This window comes from Netta rufina, assembly GCF_964035555.1.
Source record: "Netta rufina genome assembly, chromosome: 3".
NCBI classification, from domain to species: domain Eukaryota; kingdom Metazoa; phylum Chordata; class Aves; order Anseriformes; family Anatidae; genus Netta; species Netta rufina.
Window position 1 is genome coordinate 111,128,190 of NC_140125.1, and position 22,703 is coordinate 111,150,892.

Consider the following 22,703-nt stretch of genomic DNA (forward strand, 5'->3'; position numbering starts at 1 on the left):
ATGTTCTAAGAAGTTTGGAAATTTAATTTTCCACCTGATGCTGCTGCAGAGCATGTTATTGTGCAATTGGGGCCACATGAGGTGTTGGAGTATGGATATGCTGGGATGAATTAGAAGGTCATGAGACCGTTTTCCTTCTCCATCTCACATGTTGGAGAACCTGAAGGTGCTGTTAATAATAATCCAAATATGTTTCATTCAGAACTGAGCTGAGGTTTGTGCTCTTGTGAAATCTGCCCACTTGGTTATCACATGCCAGCAAAAGAGGTTGTTTGCTTTCTTAAAATTTAAAATAAAAATAAAAATAAATAAAAATAAAAATAAATAAAAATAAAAATGGTTCAGCTTAGTTCTGGAGAGAGGCAATGACACAGGAAGGAAAATAAATAAATAAAGGGACAAATGAAATGACTGGAAAAGAAACATTTTCTTTTGTCTAGGACTGAAGCAATTTAGGAACATAAGCTGTGTTGCTTCTTTTCCATTTAGTTTCAGAAATTAACATCTGTATTGCCTACCACAAGCTTTAACCTTAAGCAGAGGTGAGTGTATTGCACTAAAGAGATAGGTGATGTTTATCACTCCAGGAAATTCCATTTGGGTTTTACTGAGGGATGCTGAAGAAGAATAACATGTGAAGTTGTCAGCAAGTTTATGTGACAAATTCATGAAGAACAATGAACTTCCAAACTCTGAAATTCCAGAATTTTTTCAGTGACTCATTCAGTATAAACATGAGAGAAGAAATGAGTACCCAGAAATGCAAAGTCCCATTCAAAGGCAAAAGAATTAGGCAATAAGGATAGGATTCATCAGAGAAAATGTACATACCTCTAGGACACTAATCTCATCCTAATGCAAACAGTTAAAGGTACATATGATGAATTGCACATTAAATGCGCTAGTTTCCTTTCATTAACTGTAAAAGAAGTCCATATGTAAGCACTCACATTGTCAGTATCTAAACTTATTCATTTAGGAAGAAAGGGAGAAAAAAAAAAAAGAGTATCTGGAGGGAAAGGTGGAAAGAGCAGAACATGAGATGAAGGAAGGTGATGAACATTGAGTAGAGAAGAAAGGTGAGAAGCAGGATGCAGAAAAGTTTTTAGGACTTCTGTAAGACTGCTGCCAGACAAAAATAATGTCACAGGGTCTCTGCTCATGAAGTCTTTAATGTCTACAGATCCATCTGTCTCCCCCAGAAAACAGGAAATGAAGAGCAGTAGTACAAGCAGGTAGACCCAGCTTGTTCTGTTAATGCTGATGCCAGAATCATGAGTGGGCAGGTGGGTGATGAAGAGAGATGCAACCTGACTGGACGTAAATTATTTTTGCTCCAGGTGCAGTGTGCTCCCACTTGTGCAGTATTGTGCCCAAGCAGTGCAAGTCTAGCAGACAGATTAAATAGCTCATATGCAGCCCCAAGTGTACACGATTAAACTACTTCCATACTCAAACTTATAATTCCCCATTCAGCTGATGGGCTCAAACATGTGGAATCACTGCTTAGGTCTTTGCTAGTCCTGGAATCTCTGCATCTGGTCAACATGACCTAAATTGCACCATCTGGATACTTTAGAAAGAGCAATGCTTCCCCACTCATAAGCAATAATTTTAGACAAACAGAACTTTAAGGAGTGGGGTAGGGAGGGGGAAAACAGGCAACAGAAGAGAAGCATAACACTAGCTAGGAAAAACTGAATAATTAATAACTGAAAAAAACTCTTGTCTTGCAAGATGCTCCAGTAATGGCACTGAGCCTTTCTTTCTCCTAAAACGAAGACTGGCTACTGAGGAAGTTGTTATCATACCTTCCTTGTTATACCACTTCCAGCCCTGTGAGCAAGCTTGGAGGCATACATGCAATTTCCATGACTTTTACTACTGAGCTTAGCTGAAATCACCAGTCAGGAGACACAAGCAAGGACCAAGAAAACAGAACAGCTCCATTTCCTGCCATCAGAGGGTTGCTGGGGGTTTAACAGCTTTTCAGACAGGGGTGCAGCTCAGCACAACTAGTCAGAAATAAGAACAGATGGCAATAGTTTCTCCAGGAGGTAAAAGTCTCTCTGTACAGGTTGTATGGAGAGGGTTGTGCTTCAGCTCCTGAACAGGACTCCTCTGGGCTTAGCCTCATGTCACCATTTCTCTCTGATGCTTCAGCAGCACCTGGGCAATGCAATAGGAAGCTGTGGGACAGTGACACACTCGCTTCTCTTCGCCAAAAGGAGCACAGAGCCTCTAAGAGCCTTATTCCCACACCTCCTCCTTCTGCTCTGTGGTCTTTCTCAGAGCCTCTCACCCAGGCAAAACTCTTGAAAAAAAAGTTCCAGGGTAATATCAAATAAATGTGAATAAGTCCATTAGCTATCCAGCCACCTTCTCACTTTTCCAGAAGATGCTGGCAATCTGTTCCTCTCCTTCGGAGCATCTATTCCTCTTTGGACCTACTCATGGAGGAACTGCTTTACCTTCCCAACAGGTGGTAACAGTGCCAGCCCCTTTATGTTTTCAAGCAGGGCTTAGGAATGGAAGACAAACAAGGAGCATTGTGGTGGTGAAGGGAGGGCATTCAGGGATGCGTGAAGGAAGCATCTGAAATGAGTGTCGTCCTTCAGTTACTTCAGCAACTGGTGCAGGCAGCATGAAAAGCCCTCGTCATTCCCCTCTTCCAGATGCACATGCAATGGTTTGCCCATGGGAGACTCCAGCAAGCCCAGGGACTGCATTTAAAGGCTGTGGGTAGCAGACTGTCTGGATTTTAGTGGGAGACACAGATAAATAACTGGGCTCAGGACTCAGCAGTTGTGACACAGAATGGTTTGCAACCGTAAGCAGAGAGCACCAGCCTTTAGAGGAGTGGCAGGTACACTGGATGTAAGGTACAGGCTGGCTCCTGCAACCTTCTAGTTGTCATTGGAGCTGCTGGGACAAGGACTGGAGAGGGCAGCAGGCCCCATGCCCACTGCCACACAACCAGCTCGTGCCGTCAATGGAAGTTCAAGGTACATAACACCTCCCAGGACCCAGCCACAAGAAAGACTTCCAGAAGGAAACTATCTTGAAAACTGATCACATGCTGTTAAATGTAGCATAGATGCAAAAAGGATAGAACAGTGCATGTCACAAGATGAATCTTCTTTAGTGCAGTATCCCCAGGCTATCAGCTTATTCACTCTTGGCTCTCTCTTTCCACTGTCTTATCTGTTATGATATTGGCACAGAGCTGAGTCCGGTGGGACAGCAGAGCTGGAACAAAACAGTGAATGTTCTCCAGGTTTTCTTTTCTTACAGAATTCCCCAACTCCCAACCTACTTAAGGGGGAGCCATGAGCTAAAGTAAAATTATAGTTTTGTCTTCTTCTCAAGCCAGATATTTCCAAAGGGAATTCTGCTCGCATTGTACTTTTTCTCCAGAACTACTACCACCACCACGGCACCTTGCATGGAAAACAGATTCTTTCTGTTCCCTGATAAAGTTTCCAATTAACAAAGGTAGATTAAATGAATGGCCTTCATTCAGTTCAATTTTGCTGTTCTTTACCAGTTGTTCTACACACTGGAATTATATATTTAATCTTTTATAGCTGGTCTGAACATTTATATAATGTTATAAACTCTGCAGCTGTTCTATGTGATCTGGCAAAGAAAGGAGAGAGTATGTTCAAAAAAAAAAAAAGAAAAAGAAAAAGAAAGAAATAACAGAAAAAAAGCTTCTATGTCCCCTTATTTATTTTTAGAAAAGCAAAATTTCTAGTTAAAATAAAAAGAGTACTGAATGAAGCAGCCTCAATTTCAACACTTTTGTGGCTCTTTGAATTATTTGAAAGAAGATTTATGTTTTTTTCTAGAAGGAAAATTAAGCAAGTGTTACTTTCTTTACAAGACATGACAAAAACATCCAAGAAATCATGGTTTTCAGAGATCTTCTTTGTTCTTTGTGTTTTAATGCCCCAGAGTGCTCCTTTGTGGTACCACAGACAAAGCATTCTTCTTAAATCAGGAAAGAGTATTTAAATATGAAGGCACAAATGTGTGATCCATCCAATGGATGCCATATCCTATATATGAACAAATACTATGCATCTGTATGTACTGCTTGATATGCACATATGGGACATGGCATCCACTGGAGCTCAAAGCCATCCTTGGTGCTAAGAACTGATACAAACTGAAACTCCGGAGCTTGATACTTTTCCCGTGTATTTCATCACTGTATTCACTACTGGTCCATAAATGTGCTTGTTGTTTGTTAATTCACTTTATATACAAAGAAAATCCCAATGGATGCTGCCTTCTCTTTTACCGTGGTGACAATAGCCATAATAAATTATTACATAAAAAAAACAAGCTTTCATTTTCTTCCATGATATTTCTCACTAACAGACTGGCCTCAGTTGGTTTTAGTAGAGGTCAAAGATGCTCAGTATGCCACAATGTTGCTGCGCCATGGCAGAAATAGAGAAATCCCTTTTGAGAGGTAGGACAAGATCTCTTGGTCCAGCACAAAATGTGAGACAAGCATGTAACTTGAGGCTACACCTCTGGTCCTCCAAAAAAATAGTTTAATCAGGCAAGAAAAAAAAGCAGCCCCAACATCTGCTCTGCATCACAATGAATAGTGGACTATGTAATGGTCTACCCAACTTGACATGACCAGAGCACAGCACAACGTGGGCCTGCTTCAGCTCTGTGGAAACATTCTGTCAACACAGGAGAGCCAGGAATGAGCAACATCAACCACAGCAGCTGGCAAGGGGGTGCAGTACTTCAAGAAGCTCCCACCCTCCATTCCCTTTGCATCTCTGGAAAAAGGCACAAAGACAGAGAAAAGGGTAGGACAAGAGAGTCATAAATGACCTGTGAACAAAGTGTTTAACACAGCAGAAAATAAACTCTGAGTTCCAATGTCAGAAATGCTGGCAAACCTTCTTGTGGATACTCAGTGCTGTCTGACCAATATTCACAGGAGTAGACTAGAGGAGAGAGGGAGTATTCCAGCAGAGGCAGGGGGAGATTTCATAATTTTTTATCTAATTATGGCATTGTAGCTGGAGTCTGGTCTCATGGGAAGCACAATGGAAGATTAAATGGCAGCAAAGTTCATGCTGCATCCTTTATCTGCTTATGTCCAGATCTCTCTCACATATGAATTGTTTGTTACAGTGCTGAATTTAAAAAAAAAAAAAAAAAAAAAAAAAAAAAAAAAGTTGAGTGAGTTGAGTGTGAGGAGAAACAAGAAAGGAGAAAAGGTCAGCTGGACTCAGTTTGACGTTTTTTTTTCATAAACTAACACTTGTGAGTTTGGGAACAATGAACTAAATATGGGCTTCACTCAAACAAAGGCAGATTCAAGGTTAAGGGGGAGGCTTTTGTTGTATTATGCAATGCTCTGGGATAGTCTATTATTGGTCCTTGCTGCGCAGATGTAGCCATGGCTGATTATCCCTACTCCCAAAACTCTTTACTTCTTTACTCACCCGCACTGTTTGGTTTCCAAGAGAATGATTCCCTAGTGACTGATTTATTTCTGCAGAAATGCGTATGTGAAACTAACTTATTTTACAACTGTTCTGCATTGCGCATCCTCTATCCCTAGCAACAGGAGAAAAAGGCTTTACAGAGGATACAGTATTCCATTGTAAGGCTTGTTTCTTTTTTTTTTTTGTTTGTTTGTTTTAATATACATATGTAGATATATATATATATTGTGTATCATGTGAAGAGTTTATACTATGTAATAATACTTCAGTGGACATGAGGATACAATCCAGAATAAAAATTATGGAAGAAAAATTAGCAGTGGGACATCCTCTAATGTCACTGAAATGAAAACAGAAAAACAAGTTTTATAATGGTGGACAGAAGTCTTAACATGAGCCAACAGTGTGTGCTTGCAGCCCAGAAGACCAACTGCATCCTGGGTGCATCAGCAGAGGAGTGGCCAGCAGGTGGAGGGAGATGACCATCTCCCTCTGATCTGCCCTTGTGAGGCTCCACTTGGAGCACTGTGTCCAGGTGTGGGGCCCCCAGCACAAGAAGGATGTGAGGCTGTTAGAGCAGGTCCAGGAGAGGACCGGGAAGATGATCACAGGGCTGGAGCACCTCTCCTATGAAGAAAAGCTGAGAGAGCTGGGGCTGTTCAGCCTGGAAAAGAGAAGGATCTGGATAGACATCATTGCAACCTTGCAATACCTAACAGAGTCTTATAAAAAAAGATGGAGAAGGACTCTTTACTCAGGTAGATAATGATAGGACAAGGGGGAATTGTCTTAAACTAAAAGAGGGATTAGAAATTAGGAGGAAATTCTTCACTGTAAGGATGGTGAGGCACTGGCACAGGTTGCCCAGAGAAGCTGTGGATGCCCCATCCCTGGAGGTGTTCTAGGCCAGGCTGGATGGGGCCTTGGTCAACCTGATCTAGTGGGTGTCATACCTGTCTAGTGGGTGTCATCCCTGGTGGGGGGGGGGGGGGGGGGGGAGAGGGGGAGAGGTGAAGAGTTAGATGATCTTTAAGGTCCCTTCCAACCTGAGCCATTCTATGATTCTCTGATTCTATGATAATGAAATAGCCTTGAGTTTCTGTACTGTTTACAAAATTCTACATTAAATTCTAAATTTGGTATAGTGTCCCAATTTGTGTTGTAGGCACCAAGCAGCCAGTTCTAGAGTAATGTAAAAAACCTACTAGCACTGAGTTCACATTATATGTAGTGGGACAGAGAAGGGAAAAAATGAAGATGAGGCAAAATATGACAAACATTGTGCTTCATAAAAAGAGAGTCATACATTGTTTTCCATGTGGGTAAAACGGCAGCTCCGTGTTTCAAATAGAGTGAACTGAGTAGCTCCCAAAGACATTAAAGGTTGGTCCTAGAAGTGTTTTGTGTTTGCAAGATGTTCTTTGAGAAGAATAAAATTGAAAGTGACACCTTGAGGCTTTCTAACGGAAAATGTAATTGCAAAGAAAGAGTACGCTAACTGCAAGATTTGAATACTGGTGCAGAAACTTTGGGGGGAAAAAGGGAATGGCAGAAGGATGGAGGAGATTCCTTTGTACACAAAGAACAAAGATATATTTGCTCTGAAAATCACAAGAGGCAAGAAACAGATCTGAATGTCACCTATATTTGGTGAAATGAAGAACAGAAAAGGGGACTGTCAACACTGCAACATGCTATAAAATGCCTAGTAAGAAGGAAGTAGTAAATGATAATTTCTGAAGGCAAACATCTGAAGAACCCAAAGAGCAGGATTGTCTGGAGATGAGTAATCTAACTAACTATCAGCTGGGATGGGGATAATTTGGTAGATTTGCACCATATTTGGAGAACAATTGGTTACTTCAGAAAGCAAAATGTGATAGATAATGAGAGGTTATTTTAGATTATGACTGAGAAAGATCAGATCAGGAATCACTGTTTTCTTTAAACAACCCAGTGGGGTTACACAAATCTCAAGGAACTGGGAGATCTTTGGGAAGAAAGGAACCGGAAAGCAAATAAAGTGTTTTTGAATGAGGATGGAGTTCAGGAACACACTAAAAGATTGATATGGCTCCATCAGGAACTTGTAAAAGACCCAAAAGTCAAAAAGAAATCATGTTAAAGCTGAGATCCAGAACAAGCAAGTAAGGATGGGAACAAAAAGTACACAGATATCAGAGAAGGTATGGTCTGAATATACAGGAAATGAACAAAAGCTAGCTACACGTTAGAAATCAGAAAGGCAGAGATACACTCCTTTCCAGGAGAAAAATAATAATAATAATAATAATAATAATAATAATAATAATTAAGAAAAAAAATGAGAAAGTTTAAGTGTTAGTTGTTATACTTTTTGCAAGAATTTTTATTTCAATATTAATCACATAATTAATCAGATCTTAACTAACAGGAAAAAAAATGAGAGGTTGGAAAGGAAAAATTGTGTTTTTGTTTTTTTTTTAAAGAAAAAATGCATACTATCAAGTTATCGAATTCTTTGCTAAGAACTTAGATAAAGCAACCACAGAAACAGTGGTGATTATGTCTGAGGATTCATAGATGGCTGCATGAATCTCAGAAAAGTCAGTCCTTCCACAGTTTAAAAGTCAGAGTTACAGGACCAGGAAGAACAGTTTTCAGTCTCCCCAAAAAATAAATACATAGAGAAAGCTATTAGGATATTAGTAAGATTATTCTGTAGGCGTTTGAAAAACAAATCATACTAAGCTCACCAAATTTCCTCTTCTGACATGATTGCCAACCTCCTGTATTTAGGAATTGTAGAAATAGTCCTTGCAAGATGACCTGATACAGACACTACTTCTTACAAGCAAACTAGGGAAGTGGAGTGTAGGTAAAACACCCATAAGTTCATATACATATACTTGGAAACCCTATACTAAGCAAACTTATCAATAACTAGTAGGGAACTACTTAAAGACAAGTACTATAAACACTATATCATACATGAATGACACCAAGGTGAAAAGGTTGACAAGTGCTTGGGCTACAAGATCAGAATTCAATGTGATCTTGGGAAAGTGAAGAAATACTCCAAAATCAACAAGACAAAATTCTTCAAAGACAAGTTGCAATAGTTCATGTGGAATCCAGGCAGCTTGGACAGCCAGGGTGAATTGCTCTCTAGGGATGCCTGTGTCTCTGCATTGCAAATAGATGAAGCGAAGGGAACTGTGTAGACAAAATGATTAGCTTTTGAGTGGTTTTTGTTAGGTGAGATAAATTCCAGCTCAGAAGAATTGAAACACACAGATATGAAGTGGAAAATATTTGTGGCTGGGCAACAGTTCAGCAGGAAAGATCACAGAATTACTGTGGATCACAAATTCATGATGAGACAAACATGGTGTTTTGCAGAAGAAACAATTCTTACTCTAGGCTATACTAAGAGGATTGTTCCATAAAAGAAATTGGAGTATTTATTCACCCCCTTCTCAGAACTGACAAGGCCACATCTTAAATCCCTGCCCAATTTTGCAGAGAGAGCAAAGAATCCAGAAGGGAGAGTTTCAGAAAACACCACCCATTGATAGTCCCTTCAACCTTACAGCTGTATACCTCTTTAACACAAAACCTTCTGTCAGCTGCATGATTTGTTTAATAAAATATTACTGAATATTAAAGTGTTCTAGTAGAATAATTTATGTAACAGAGAAAACTGGTGTTTGAACTGTGGAAACCAGTTGTAAAGAGGCAACCTTGGCTTCCCTACACAGGAAAACTTCCTCCAAAGGCTATATTTACCCTGCTTGAAAACTATCTGGCTAACTCTAGAGCTGATCTCTCCAGCTCAGGGAGAAATCTGTGCATGCAGATGTTGCAGATAGGGATGGGATCAAATTCTTGCTTTGTGTCCTCATGAAACAGAAGAACAGAGCTTGCAGGCTGCAGCTTTCCAGATCTGTCAAACTGGCATATCTCACCATCATTACACTTGCTTTACAATTGCTATTAGAAATTATTTATGCCAGAGCGTGAATTCTGTGGGTGAAGACAGGAGTCCGAGGATCCTCAGCGATGTGTCAAAATCTGCTCTCAGCAATAGTGGAGTGTCTTACAGCTGGTCCCTTGGTGGGGTCAGCCTAAGGCCAGGGATATGCTTTGTCCAAAATTATCCATTCATCCTGCTAGGAAAAAGGGGGGAACAAGCCATCTAAACAAGGTAAGGTTTTTACTGTCCCAAATAGAGTTCAGCAAGTGGACTATTGCCTGCACTGGAAAAGTTAAAGAGAAAAGCAGTAACTGGGAGGAGGAGGATGCCTGATGTTGATGACATTACATATGTCATCTTGAAGAGCTGGTGAGGGAGCATTAATTGCTTTGACACATAAAAATGCTCAGATCTGAAATGCTGGAATTGGGTGGGAATCTGACCAGAAGTTGCCGTGTTTTGGGTTTGTTTGGATTTCTTCCAATGAACATTTCTGAATTTTGCAATCAAAGTAAAGAGACTGTGAAATATCTCTCTTAACATAGTGATGGCAGCCATTCCCTCTGCGAGACACAACCAGCACACAAAGCACTGCAATTTTGAATTATTCATTAATTATCTCATAAAAGCTGCAGAAAATACACACAGTGCCAGCTCATCAGCTGGTGTAAATCAATGCAAATCCAGTCCTTCTCTCTATGAAGAGCACTAAAAGCACTAAACGTTATTTAACTGACATTTTTGCAGTCCACATTTGTTTATTTTATACAGCCAAAATGAAGGCTAAAAGAAATGTTTGTATATGATGTAAAACTAGAGGCAAGGCATGCTATGGCCTTTAGTTCCCCTTTTTCTCACCAAAGTTTATCTCACGATGGAGGATAGCATGACTGGCACTGTGCAGCTAATCTTGCTTCGTGGCTGAAGGGTGCTGGAGCTTGCCTTATGTGTTTTTACTGCAGGTTCTGCCATGTCTTCTAGTTCATGGGAGCAGTGGGAGGCTGCAGATTTTTTGGGGAGTCCTAGCTTCTCCCTCCCTCTCCGTTCTCCCAGGCATAAGGGATGCTTTGTCTTTTAGATAAGCTTTTGAGTTGTATCTCAAAGTACAAGCTTTCAAAATACATAGTTGTGGTTTTTTCCTGTTAAATAATTATAACAATCATCATCAGGTGTCTTCACAAAAATGTCCATGCATTTTTGCTAAAATCCTGTTAGTTCAACATTCTCCAAGACCCACACACACTAAGCTAGCATACATATAAAGAAGATAAAGCAATTTAAGTTCTTATTCACTAAGGCATTCAGTCACATGCCAGAGTTAAAATGCATGAATTTGCTACACATTTTGTATTTTAAAATATAAATCTGTGCACGTGAAACATAGACTTTTAACAGAAAATTAGTAGGAGACTGTTGCAATGACAGTGTGTTCATAGATTGCTAGATGCATACTGGAGTTTAATCCTCATGTAAATCTAAAACAGCTTTACCCTCTTAAACTGAATTACTCTCATTTTACACCATGGTTCATTACTTTAATACAATCAATATGCAAAGTTAGCAACCTCTTAGTTGATGTAAATATGTTTCCCATACATCAGTGGCTCTCTCCTGGAGCCTTTGCTGTTGGGCTGACCTTTCTCCTAGGAGGTAAGCTGTTATATATTTGCATATTCATATTGTACAGTCTTTTACAAACAAATTATTTAAATGTAATATTTGTCAAAGATGCAAGAACATGAGTTAGATTCTTTCTAAAACAGCTGTTCTTCTAGTGCTGAGCTGTAGACTCTTTAGGCACTTAAACAGAACATCCAGTACTTGCCAAAGAAAAGAAAAGAAAAAATAGTTAATATACACTTTCTATTGCCACAGACCAGTATAACATATATTTTCAGTCTATGGGAAAATTTTTCAACAGATTTTTTTTTTTTTTTAACTAATGGTTAATAGCAATGATTTTTGCAGAGTTCTCAGTAACAACACATTTCCTAACATGTGAGTAGAGGAATTAGATGGCAAGAAAATAATTGAGGCAGAATTTGTGGCTGCAGATCTGTGAATAAGTATAATAAATGCAAAGGCTGACAGGTTTCGTTCTTTTCCATGCCATTTTCTAGTGAGCCGCATTTTTCTTCCTGGAATGTAGGAGCTGCAGTTGTTTTGCACATTTCTGTGTAAACTATGCTGCTTCATCACAGAAACATGCAACCATCACTTTAGAAAACTATGACCCATGCAACTTGAGGGTATGTAACTATATATTACCTGGCCAGAAAATGAGTGAAGTGTCTAGGATAGACACCAAGCCTTGATTGTTAACAGGAGGGAAGAATAATCAGTACCACACTGACAAAAAGACATTTCGAAATTAACCACACTGTCTAATCTCAGTTGTTCTTCTTGCTTGGTTGTTGTTGTTTTCTCATATAGAATATCAGCCTAAAATCAAGTGTCAAAATGGACATGTTCAAATTAAGGCTAACTGCTAAAATGTTCTTTCATTATGTTTATTTCAATATCAAGTCCTGGAAAATGGCCACAAATTCACAGTTATTTATAGGAAGACTCATGGATTTTCTTTAGTCTTTCTTTGTTGTTGTGAATTCAAGCTGTATCTTCCAGAAGTGCACCCAATGTTAATTTTCACACCATGGAGGCTGAAGCATCTTGGTTCTCTCGCTTGTGTATCTGTATGCATCTGTATTTCCTAAGGCCTGATGTCATTGGAGCTAGAATGATTAAACCTTTTCAGAGCTTGAAAAGGCTCCTCATTATGAATAGTTTAGGGAGAGTTAGTTCATCTTTCATCAATCTGTAACTTGACACATGTAAACATGTAGGAAGAGCAGAGCTTGCTGGCACAGGCTGTGCCCTTCCACACACTGCATGGACAATATAAGGACAAAGAAGCCATATAACAAAAATCCTAACCGTAATAATTAAGATTAGTAAATCAACTATGCAAAGGAACATAAAGTTCAAGAGCCTTAGAGACACTGGTAAATATTTCCCCACCCACCCCATCTTGCTTATTACTGAAAATCCATGAGAACTGTCTGACTGGAATGCTTTGGTTTGAAGCCTGATTGAATCTTGGACAAAATGCTGAACAAAAAGCACTTTCTTCCAGCAACCTACCAATCATGCTAACAGTTGTTGATTTCAGATTTATCACTCCTCTTAAGAAGTGAAAATCTCAATCGTTAGAGCTTCCAACACTAGCAAAATCTGCCAGAGGTAAGAGACATAGTAAAGATAATTAGGACTGAAGGAATTTCTTTTTATTTTTAATGAATTTTTATTATGTATATATATATGTTTATTTCCCTATAGGTCTTCCTGTTTTATTGACATCAATCTTTGCACCAGCAGTAAGTAACAGTCTTGTATTTTAATTGTTCTTTTTTCTTACTAGATTAGTTATACAGGTCACAATTCATAAACGATTCATAAATAAAATATGATTTTATAACATTCAGTTCTGATAGCTTGCCAGATAAGACTTCAAGAAAGAATACCAGTTGTCTACAAGTGCTACATTTCATATGTTTTCAACTATCCTTCCTCTGTAAAATTTCAAATGTTAGTGATGGCATTTTAAAATTTGTTTTAGATGGAAGGAAAAAAGTCGATGATCATTTACAATTGCAGGTTCAAATATAATCTTTACAAGCCTTTTAAAATTGAAAGACTAATAAAATTGATTATATCCTTTCTGATTTCTAAGTTCAAATTAAAGAAGTGTAGCTATAAAGTTAAAAACATAGAACTAGATGAACAGATTTTATAAAATGTGAATTGGTACAACCCATTAAAATATTAGGCTGTAAAATTTTCCCTTTGACTTTAAAGTATCCTTTATTCCAGTTGAAACTGTTGGAAATTGCCATTATTTTCTCTGTGCAGAGATAGTGTAGTTTCCAAGAGTAATTTTCATTCTTTATGAGAAAAATACATCAGTAAGGCACTGAATTGAAACTAGTGGGGTTGTGTTTTGTTTTGTTTGTTTGTTTGTTTGCTTGCTTTTTTGTATATTATCAAAGTACCATAATTTCTTTTCAAGTGTCTCCTTTAAAAATATACAGAATTGTAAATGTAATGTATTCCAAATCAAACTCTGAAACCCAGCCCCAATTTGGCCACTCAGCAAAGCATCCTGCTGTTTTAAAACTTGAAGAGTTCTTCAGCTCCCTCTTGTTTCATAAACAGCAACTGCTAAGTTTTTTGTTAAGTAAAACTCATGAAAAGACCACCTTCAAAAAATATAACCATTAAATAAGACAAAGGAAATCATTCCAGCTTTCTGATTCTCTCATGAAAATGTCTGTTTTGATGCCACCACCACCCAGAAGAGAGAAGTGGTAAAGACTCTATAAAACCTTATTATTAGCTTATTAGTATTACTTTACTTGGACAGCACTAGGATACTATAGTGGTGGTTACATCACCTTAAACAAGACGTAATGCAGATCTTTGTGTGACCTGAAATGACCAAATCCCAAGATAATAGTCTCTCAGAGCTGCAATTTGGGTTATTTTACTTTGTTTACAGTTGGTAGCATTTCAGTAAGATTTTCCAAAGGGAAAAGAGCTATTTTAGTGTGCGAAGTGTTTTGGGCTAGGTTCATAATTACCTCATCCAACACAGATACAAAAGCAGCTATGATGAGAAGTTTCACAATGTTCCTTGCACACAAATGCTTCTTTTTTTAGCTGTTGTAACCTGGATTTTAAGTCACCTGTAGCCCAAACTTCTCTGAAATCCCCTTTCCTCTCTTACAGATGGGTTCATTTCACCAGATTGCCACAACACATCTGTTTTGGACAATTGTGTGATGCTGTAAGTCTCCTTGGTCACTGCTGAGTTAACAATTCAATAGAGGAATCCTCTCTAATGCTGAAAATCACATTGACTCTGAAAGATAGCTAAGTTTAAAAAAAAAAAAAAAAGAACAGGAGGACGTGAACATCACCTGCAAATGTTTGCTGAGCAGAGCAAACATTTCTATCTCCACTGTGTTACTACTTCCACATTTAAGATCAGTGAGACACGATGGAGCCCAGGAGAGGAAAGAATTTCTCTCTCCAACATGTGGTAAAACCAGCCTGCAATTCACAGTATATAATGGGAGGAGACAGAGCTAATTCCAACCTTTGAGCACATACATACAGGGGGCCCAACCAAGGCATTTCTCCTTTACATGTGAGTTTGATCCTACCTCACACACCTCCTGTGTGTAGGACTGCCAGAAATGAGAAAGATTTTGTCCCTTCTTACACCCTTATCAAGAAACAGGTAATGATAATTAGATTTCAAGTTTTACCAGTAACTCATCTGACTACTGGACCTTTCCCTACAGAAATGGGCTCTGTACTTAAAAGAGAAATGAAACTAAAAGAAAATCTCCCATGTTTTCTAATCATTTACAGCAACTGAAAATTGAAGATCATTATAAACACCAGGCTTGGCAGCATACTAAAAACTCTTTCCCCTTCTAATATAGCTGATGCTGGAGGGCTGATCCATTGGCTTCTATTTTGGGAGGTGAAAGAAGGTAGTCACTAGAGCGCTATTAAAAACAGAGTTTCTTCAAGACATTTGCATCACTTAAATGGGTCATAAACAAAGGCAGAAGCAGTATTTACTGTGCTATTAAGGTAAACAAAAATAGAAACCCACAGGTAATTATGAAAGAGATTGAGTCTGGCAGGTGGGTTCCAGCAGTCTGGTTTTGATTTCCAAACGAGGGATTAGAGCCAAGCTATAGACCTGCCATAATAAATTAACTATATTCCCATACTTACATGGCTTGTTTCTTTTCACTTCTACTTTCATTTTACATTAGCAGCATTTGGCGCTCTGATCTAGAAACAAGCCTTCTCATTTCTTAATCACCTCTGAGCCTGAAGTTGGTTTGATGGTGGAACTACAACCACTGCACAGCGACCAGCATGGGGTCATCCTGCCAGGCCATACCTGTGCAGCATTGACCACAGGACCTGGCATCCATATGCCGCTCACAAGAAATGGAGAAGTGTCGCTTACATTTTTAAGAGGAAATGGCTTGTCAGTGAAATAATGAGTCCCGTGAGCAGAAACTACAGGGGAAAAAAAAAAAAAAAGAGAGAAAGAAAAACACCATGCAGATATTATGACAGGACCAAAAGAGTGGTACCACTCAAGGGAATTGAGCACAGAGGGTCAAAGAGGAGGGATTGGAGCAAGTCTGTGTAATATGTTTAAAACTGAGGATTGTGTTTGATTTTGCTTTTTACTGCAGTTTAGAATACCAGCTTGCACATTTCTTAAAGGATGTTCTCAGTAGCAATGCAGGCACCAATGTGCAAATGTTTTGCACATTGCAGAGCAGTGACTGCTGACCGCCACATGCCTCTGGAGCAGTTTGCATGTGAGGAAGGAGGATGTCAGTGGCCCAGGATCCCTCGTAGCATAGCCTCCACATTGGTGTAAACCCCCTACTGACTGCCAGTTCTGTGTGCCCTGCTGGTACCCTCGCTGCCTCTGCCTGACTGCACCTACAGCGAGGGTAAGCATGACTACTTACACTGCAGTCACAACTCCAAAATGAACACCAAAGAGCCAGAGATGCTTCCAAAAATGGGATTTACAGTCTTGAAGCACTGCTGTGCCCTTGAAAGTTTTATTCATTGGCCTTCCAGTGGTATTTTTTTCCTATATATTTTCAGGCAGGGCAACAGTCTAACTCTGGGATACAAGGTGAAAATCAGCAATCATGTACAAAACAGTAGCACTGAGAACAAATGCAAGTTACTCAGATTGTGAATAACCCAGGCCAAAAGGAGCAAAGGAAAGGAGAACAAATATGATTTACCCTTTCGGCAGAAAACTGATGTATGATTACTGAGCTGAAGTGCCTGTTGCAACTTTATGTACATCTGCTTTGATTTCTTTTGCTTAGACCAAAATCCATTAACAAGGCCCAAGAGGTTAAAAACTGAGAATGACAGAAGTGAATTACTACTGCCAATTTTCAGTAGTAGAACAATAAAAAAGCAGAAATACTGATTTTTTTTTTAATTTAAGTTTTATTGCAGTTTCAGATTTTAATGGATAAACTAAGCTTTTGTGAATACTTTGCCAAACATTTTGTTTCATTTCTAGTTTCAACACTGTTCTTTTGGTATGCAAGTATCAGAATTCAAAATTGTGTTTAAAAATACAAATATGTTTCTCATACAAAGTATGGTTTCGATCAACAACATGTAAAATGATTAAGCTTTTAATGCAGAATCATCTGCAAACAAAGCATATCATTTAAATCACAGATTAAATAGTGTGATGGGATACGATTAATGTTTTGTTAGATTCTTTAATGAAAGGAAAAATGCAGCAGCTTCTTAGTGATTTATTTTTTGTGAAAGTAGCAATAGTAAAGGACCTTGAAAGAACACCAAAAGTAAGCATCTTCCTTGGAAGGAACTCCAGCTCCTTGGAGACCCACGTGGCTCAGCACAGCCTCTGCAAATTCCTTGGGTTTTAGAAAGGAGCAAAACTTGGAAAATGATAATGTCATACCTATAGACCTTGCTAACCTACAGTCCTTACAGCAAGCTCAAATAACACACTATGGGGATAGAACTTTTTAAAGTACCCATTAGAACCAGTTTCCAAGACTTCTTATTCACAAAACCTTCCAATCCCACATTTCCATTAGTTACTATGGCACCAGTAAAGATCCTGACTGACCTTGGTAGAAGACAGCACAGTGCCAGACTGCCCATCATGCTTCACAATATTGTCCTGTCTTTCCACAAACTCACACCATTCTGTTTATAACCTTTTACCATCTCTTGTGCAACACCTAGACTGTAAACTCTTTGTGACATGGAGCACATCTACTGCTGCATTTCTACTGCATCCAGTACACTGTGCTGCCAATCCACAATTACACCTCCTAGGTGACATGATACAAATACAGACTGTGGTCAACATTGCCTTTTCATCAAAAAAACATCATGCTCCTACTGCTTGTGAACGATGAGAGATAGAACTTATTAAATCAATGCTCAAAATACATGTTTTTTATTACCTAAAAGTAGAGTGATGATCTTATTTTAGTAAAGCATTCACCACTTCATTCCATTTTCATTGAACTGTGGTCCAGCAAGTAGTCAAAAATAATAATAATAAAAATAAAAAAGCATGTACTAAGTCACTCCATCTGGTATAAACAGGTACAGATTCTTTGCCATCTTCATTAGCTTTGCTAATGACTTGCACAGTGAGTTGGAACTAAACACATTTCTTCTTTGTACCTGAGCCTGTTTACATTTGAGGAAGAAAATATGACTAATACTAATTTTGCTTGTAAAATCCAAAGCACTTTATTTATATGTTATTGTTATTTAACACCTATAAGTGTGTTAAAGAAAAACAGGCAGTAGAGCAGAAATTTGATCCTCATGAAAGGAAAGAAAAGTCCTTTTTCCAGAATGGAGCTCCGGCCTAGCTCTGTCTGTTGATCTCAATAATGATGGTAGAATATATGTTGGAAACCTACAATGCCCCAACACAGAAAGTTTTATCCCACCTGAAATTAAAGGAGAAGGGTTCAAATTTTCCACTACAGTGTAGACAAACCACAAGAGCAAGCTTTTGCTTCCTGGTGCTCACAGCAAAGAAAAGTGAGGAAACTGACCAGCTCAACACTGAAAAAAAAAAAAAAAAAAAAAAAAAAAAAAAAAAAACAGGCAGAAAAGATTGTTCAGCTGCTTAGAAGGTTAACAAAAATTAGGTAACAGAGTTGTAACCGCTAAAGTTAAACAACACATTTCTAAGGTGCTATAAATTTATCTGTATGGGTTTAATTTGAGATTAAGAAACTGTTCCTTGTAAAAAATACTTTAGCTTCATTACTTAACCCTGCTAAACATGGTGTTTTCTGCATCTCTCTCTAAAGCTCCTGATACTGATTGGCAGGATCAGTAAGGTGCATTAGCAGTCCCTGGATCAGGAGGACCTTTCTAATGGCTGTAGTTAACAACTACAGTGTGAAAAAACAACAGTGTGAAACAACAGTGTGAAAGTATAGCTTTTTAAGAAACAGGTTCTCTGTGAATTCAGGCTTCTTAAATTAAGGATACATAAACAATAAATTCATTGGGAAATTCATTATGAAAAGCTCAGGCAAATCCATAAATTGATATGGAGATGAAATCTTTTTTAGCTAGATGGAAACAGATTTGAGCTCCTTCACAGTCACTCTGTTATGATTTTCCAGATCTCCCTCTGTTCTGTGTGAGAGTTTTATCTCCTTGGATAAGCAGCTTCCACACCTTTCATCTGATGACTAATGGCAGACATCTCCCCAACCTTCTTGAGAGAGCAAATTTTACTGCAAAAATGATATACTAAATTTACCTCCTTAAAAAAAAAAATAATAAAAAAAAAAGATTTATCTTTGTTGTTGAGGCCTAAAATAACTATGAAATATTTTAAATGACCTGTAAGCCTGCTGTTGGAAGCAAATTTCGTTTTCCCTGACAACACTTTAAAGTTCATCTGTAACAATTAGAAATATATATCCCAACTTGTAGCCTTTCACTCATGTCTTCTATAGTTTCTCTGCTGAAAGTTTCTCAAGAAACAGATTATTATCAAAGAATTTCCACTTCACAAAGCCAAGACCAAATGCCTGAATCTTGCTTCATTACTCTTTTCCTGGTGAGGGAACAAAACTAAGTGACAAGTTTTGGAAAATTAACAGAAGCAAGCTCCTCACCTGAGCTAGTGTAACATTTCATAGGTGCTGCTACATCACCTCACTCAGAGGCAGGAGGTGCCACCTCTGCACTGGTTGACGTAGCTGCATTTAAGAGAGCACATTCTTCCCCACAACAAGCCTGGCTGGACCATGTATATGCATGGCTCAGTAAAATAATTCAACTCCTCCCAAACTGATTTATTCTACTACATACACACAAAATATGATAAGAAAGACTCTGTACCATGAACCATATTAAAATTTTATTTCCATTGATATGAACTTGAGGCTTCAGTGAATATCTCTAATTTAGAGAAGGGGTGGTAAGAAAAAGGTTGGTCCTTGAGCTCACGATCAGCACTGAGTAACTCAGAACCTTATTGAGGCTATTGTGGCCTCCACTCTGTTGGAAGAACTCATTACAGATTTGTACCCCTTGGCCCCTTTCATAATTTGAATGTGTCTCTAAAGACACCAACTCTGTCAACACAACCAAAAATCTATGTATGAGTGTTTATCTCTCTCTGTAGCAGCCAGACTGCAGATCCTTCTGTAGATCAAACAATTCACAGAGATCATTTGGCTTACAGTAGTTTTATTTGCAAGTTATTATAAATAACTCCAGGGGAAGGGGAAGAGAGAGGAGAAAAGCAATTACTGACTTCTAAAACTACCTTATTCTCAGTCATGATTCTCAGGTCAGTGATGAGTTGAATGGAGCTCTCCAAGATTACCGGTGCATCTAGCCAAATTTCTTCAGACCATGAACACACCTGCACTTGTAGCAGCCTTATTGTCTTTCTGGGATTAAGTGCTGTAGAAAATCAGGTAGGCAACTGAGACCACATATGACAAGTTGTCATGAGTGTCCAGTGCTTAATGTCCAGTGTCTTATTCATCTTATCTTCATTTAGGACATGCCAGCATGAGAAAGCAACTGCAGAATAATATTGACAATTTGGTTATTTTCACTGAATGGTTAACAAAGATGTGATTACAAGCTTCATGCTTTCTAGCCCACTGCTAGTGAGGGAGAGAAAATAAAACCTGCAGTCAGAAATGCAAGAATAAAACAGGAGGGGAGTTTGTTGTACTTACTCTCTCCTGGGCAGAGTTGGATGAGGGTTTTTTTTTTCCTGCTAAACATGCAATTGCATCAGATCCTGTCATCAACAGAGCTTCACCAAGTTCAGTATATGGCCACACGTCTGCAGACTTCATCTGCAATTTCCTCTAGGGAATCTTTTTTAAACTTTAAATACATAGAAAATAAATAGCTTACAGGCTTCAGTAGTTCTACTGTGTATGCTTTTCTTTTTTCTTTTTTTTTTGGGGGGGGAGTGGGTGAGGAAAAGGAGATGGCAGACTTACTTCACATGCAATTTGGCCAAAAGGGAAACAAAACAAAACAAAACAAAACAAACAAACAAAAAACTTAATGCTTGAAATTAAAGTTCAGACTGCAGCTTGGGAAGTTTACTTTGTAGGGCAGCATGAGTGTGGGTTTATTTTACATTTCCCAAAGATGCATTCTCCCTTAAGGAAACGTTACTGAATTTGCATCCTCACAAACAGCCTTCAGGGATCTGAGTTGAAGTTGCTGAGATATTCATCTTGAACGGAGGCAGAAAATACTGAAAGAGCACTGATCACATCTAACATCTGTGGAAAAAAAAAATAAAAATGCACCAGACTGGGGCTAGAGGAGAAGGAGATGGGTAAGGATAACCATGGCTGGGAGAGGAGGCACCACACAAAAAAACGGTTAACTGAGCTTTTTTCCCAATGTCTAGTTTTGTCCTTGGATGTTGACTTGGAGCTTAAGAGAGGAACAGAGTAGGTAGGCTCGGTATTATTATGGCGCATTTTCTCTACTAGCTGGCAAAACAAGCCAGTCAGGACTCAGATGTGAATGCAAAACTCAAGGAATTGCAGTGTTTAATGCAGGCAGTGCTTAAAAACTTGCTATATCACTGCTCACTAGAGAACATGCAAAACATCACACTGCACCATTTGCTACACATGGAGCAGAACAAGTCCTTGCATTCACACATGAACATGTTATCACATGGCACCACCAAAGCCAAGCAAGGGTTGATGCCTGGGCTGCAAATGTTGGTCTTCCTTGCTTTGTTATCATTAAGAGAGCAGAGATGGCTTCAGAGAGGCAGTCACAAGGTAACTGCAAAGATCATCAAGTTACAGGTAGTGAAAAAAGCAGAAGAGGAGGACATTGAGTTAAATATGTAGCATAAAGCATAAATCATTTGGTGCTGAGACCTCTGCATCTCTATTTTATACAGTTCAGAGGTTTACATGGGATTAGGCCAAGGCTGGTTCCATGGACCAAACTTCCCTATTGCACATTTGATCTGAAGTTGTGTGAAGAACTCCTGATTGGTTTGGATCTGTATGTTCCTCTTAGGATTCAGAAAGCCCTTAGTACAAACCTAAAGCAGTGGTTCCAGTTTAGTCTCCTCCAAAAGAAATCACAGTGTAATAAGACATATGCACATGAATCCTGCTCTATGGGTGGAAACCACACACAGCAAGCTCAACAATCCAGGGAGTCACTTCCAAAGCCCAGTGTTGCTTCAAGCCAAAATGATTAAACAAACACAACAACAATAACATTGTTTGAAAGTGTACTACACTTCACAGTGTCTCAGTTGGCCTCACCTGTTCCTATAGCAATGTTGCTGAAGGACCAAAAATAACCAAAGGGTCATAATATTTTGCAGATTGTGACCAAGGTAAATATGAAAAGCTACCTTCTGGATCACTGGAAATGCTTTTTAAATAGTTAAGACGTGATGATTAATTAACTCATTTTTCAAATGTCTCATTTCATCCCAAAAATAGCTAAACCAGACTATATTTTAATCCATCACCTTTTCACCGACACCCCTGGCACAACCCTCCTCTCTTGACCTTATCTTTTCAACTTCCTGCTAAGATGTGTGTTCAATGAAACAAAAAACTGCCTAATTTTCTAACTCAGATCCAGCTCTTTCCCTATCACAACCATCAACTAATTTCCTTTAAACATCATCACATAATCAGAGAGGACCCTGGGGACCAGTGTCCTAACCCTATCTTGTCTGACAGACAGAAGATTCCGTTCTTACAAGTCCAAAGCTCAAGGCTGACAGGAGTCCTTCAGGGAACAATATTCATTTTTTCCAAGCCAGTACCAGCTCCAGGTCACCTATGGCACTAACTATAAAAATAAAAATTAAAATAAATAATAAAATAATTTTAAAAGACTTTTCCTGTTGCTCTTTAATGTTAACCTGATGGGAGTACCCATTCCTCATACAATTGAACTAATTACCAACAAAAGTGCATATGTGAATACTATTTCGCGAGCTGAACGTTTGACCTCCTTCTTTGTTGCCCAGTTTACTTTGGACAGAAATATCCAAGTTATTTGTGTTTGGCCAGATCCCCCCTCCTAGTTCCTTCAGTGTTCTAACTAGATGTTAAAGAACAAACTGGTAAGCTTCACTGGTGCAG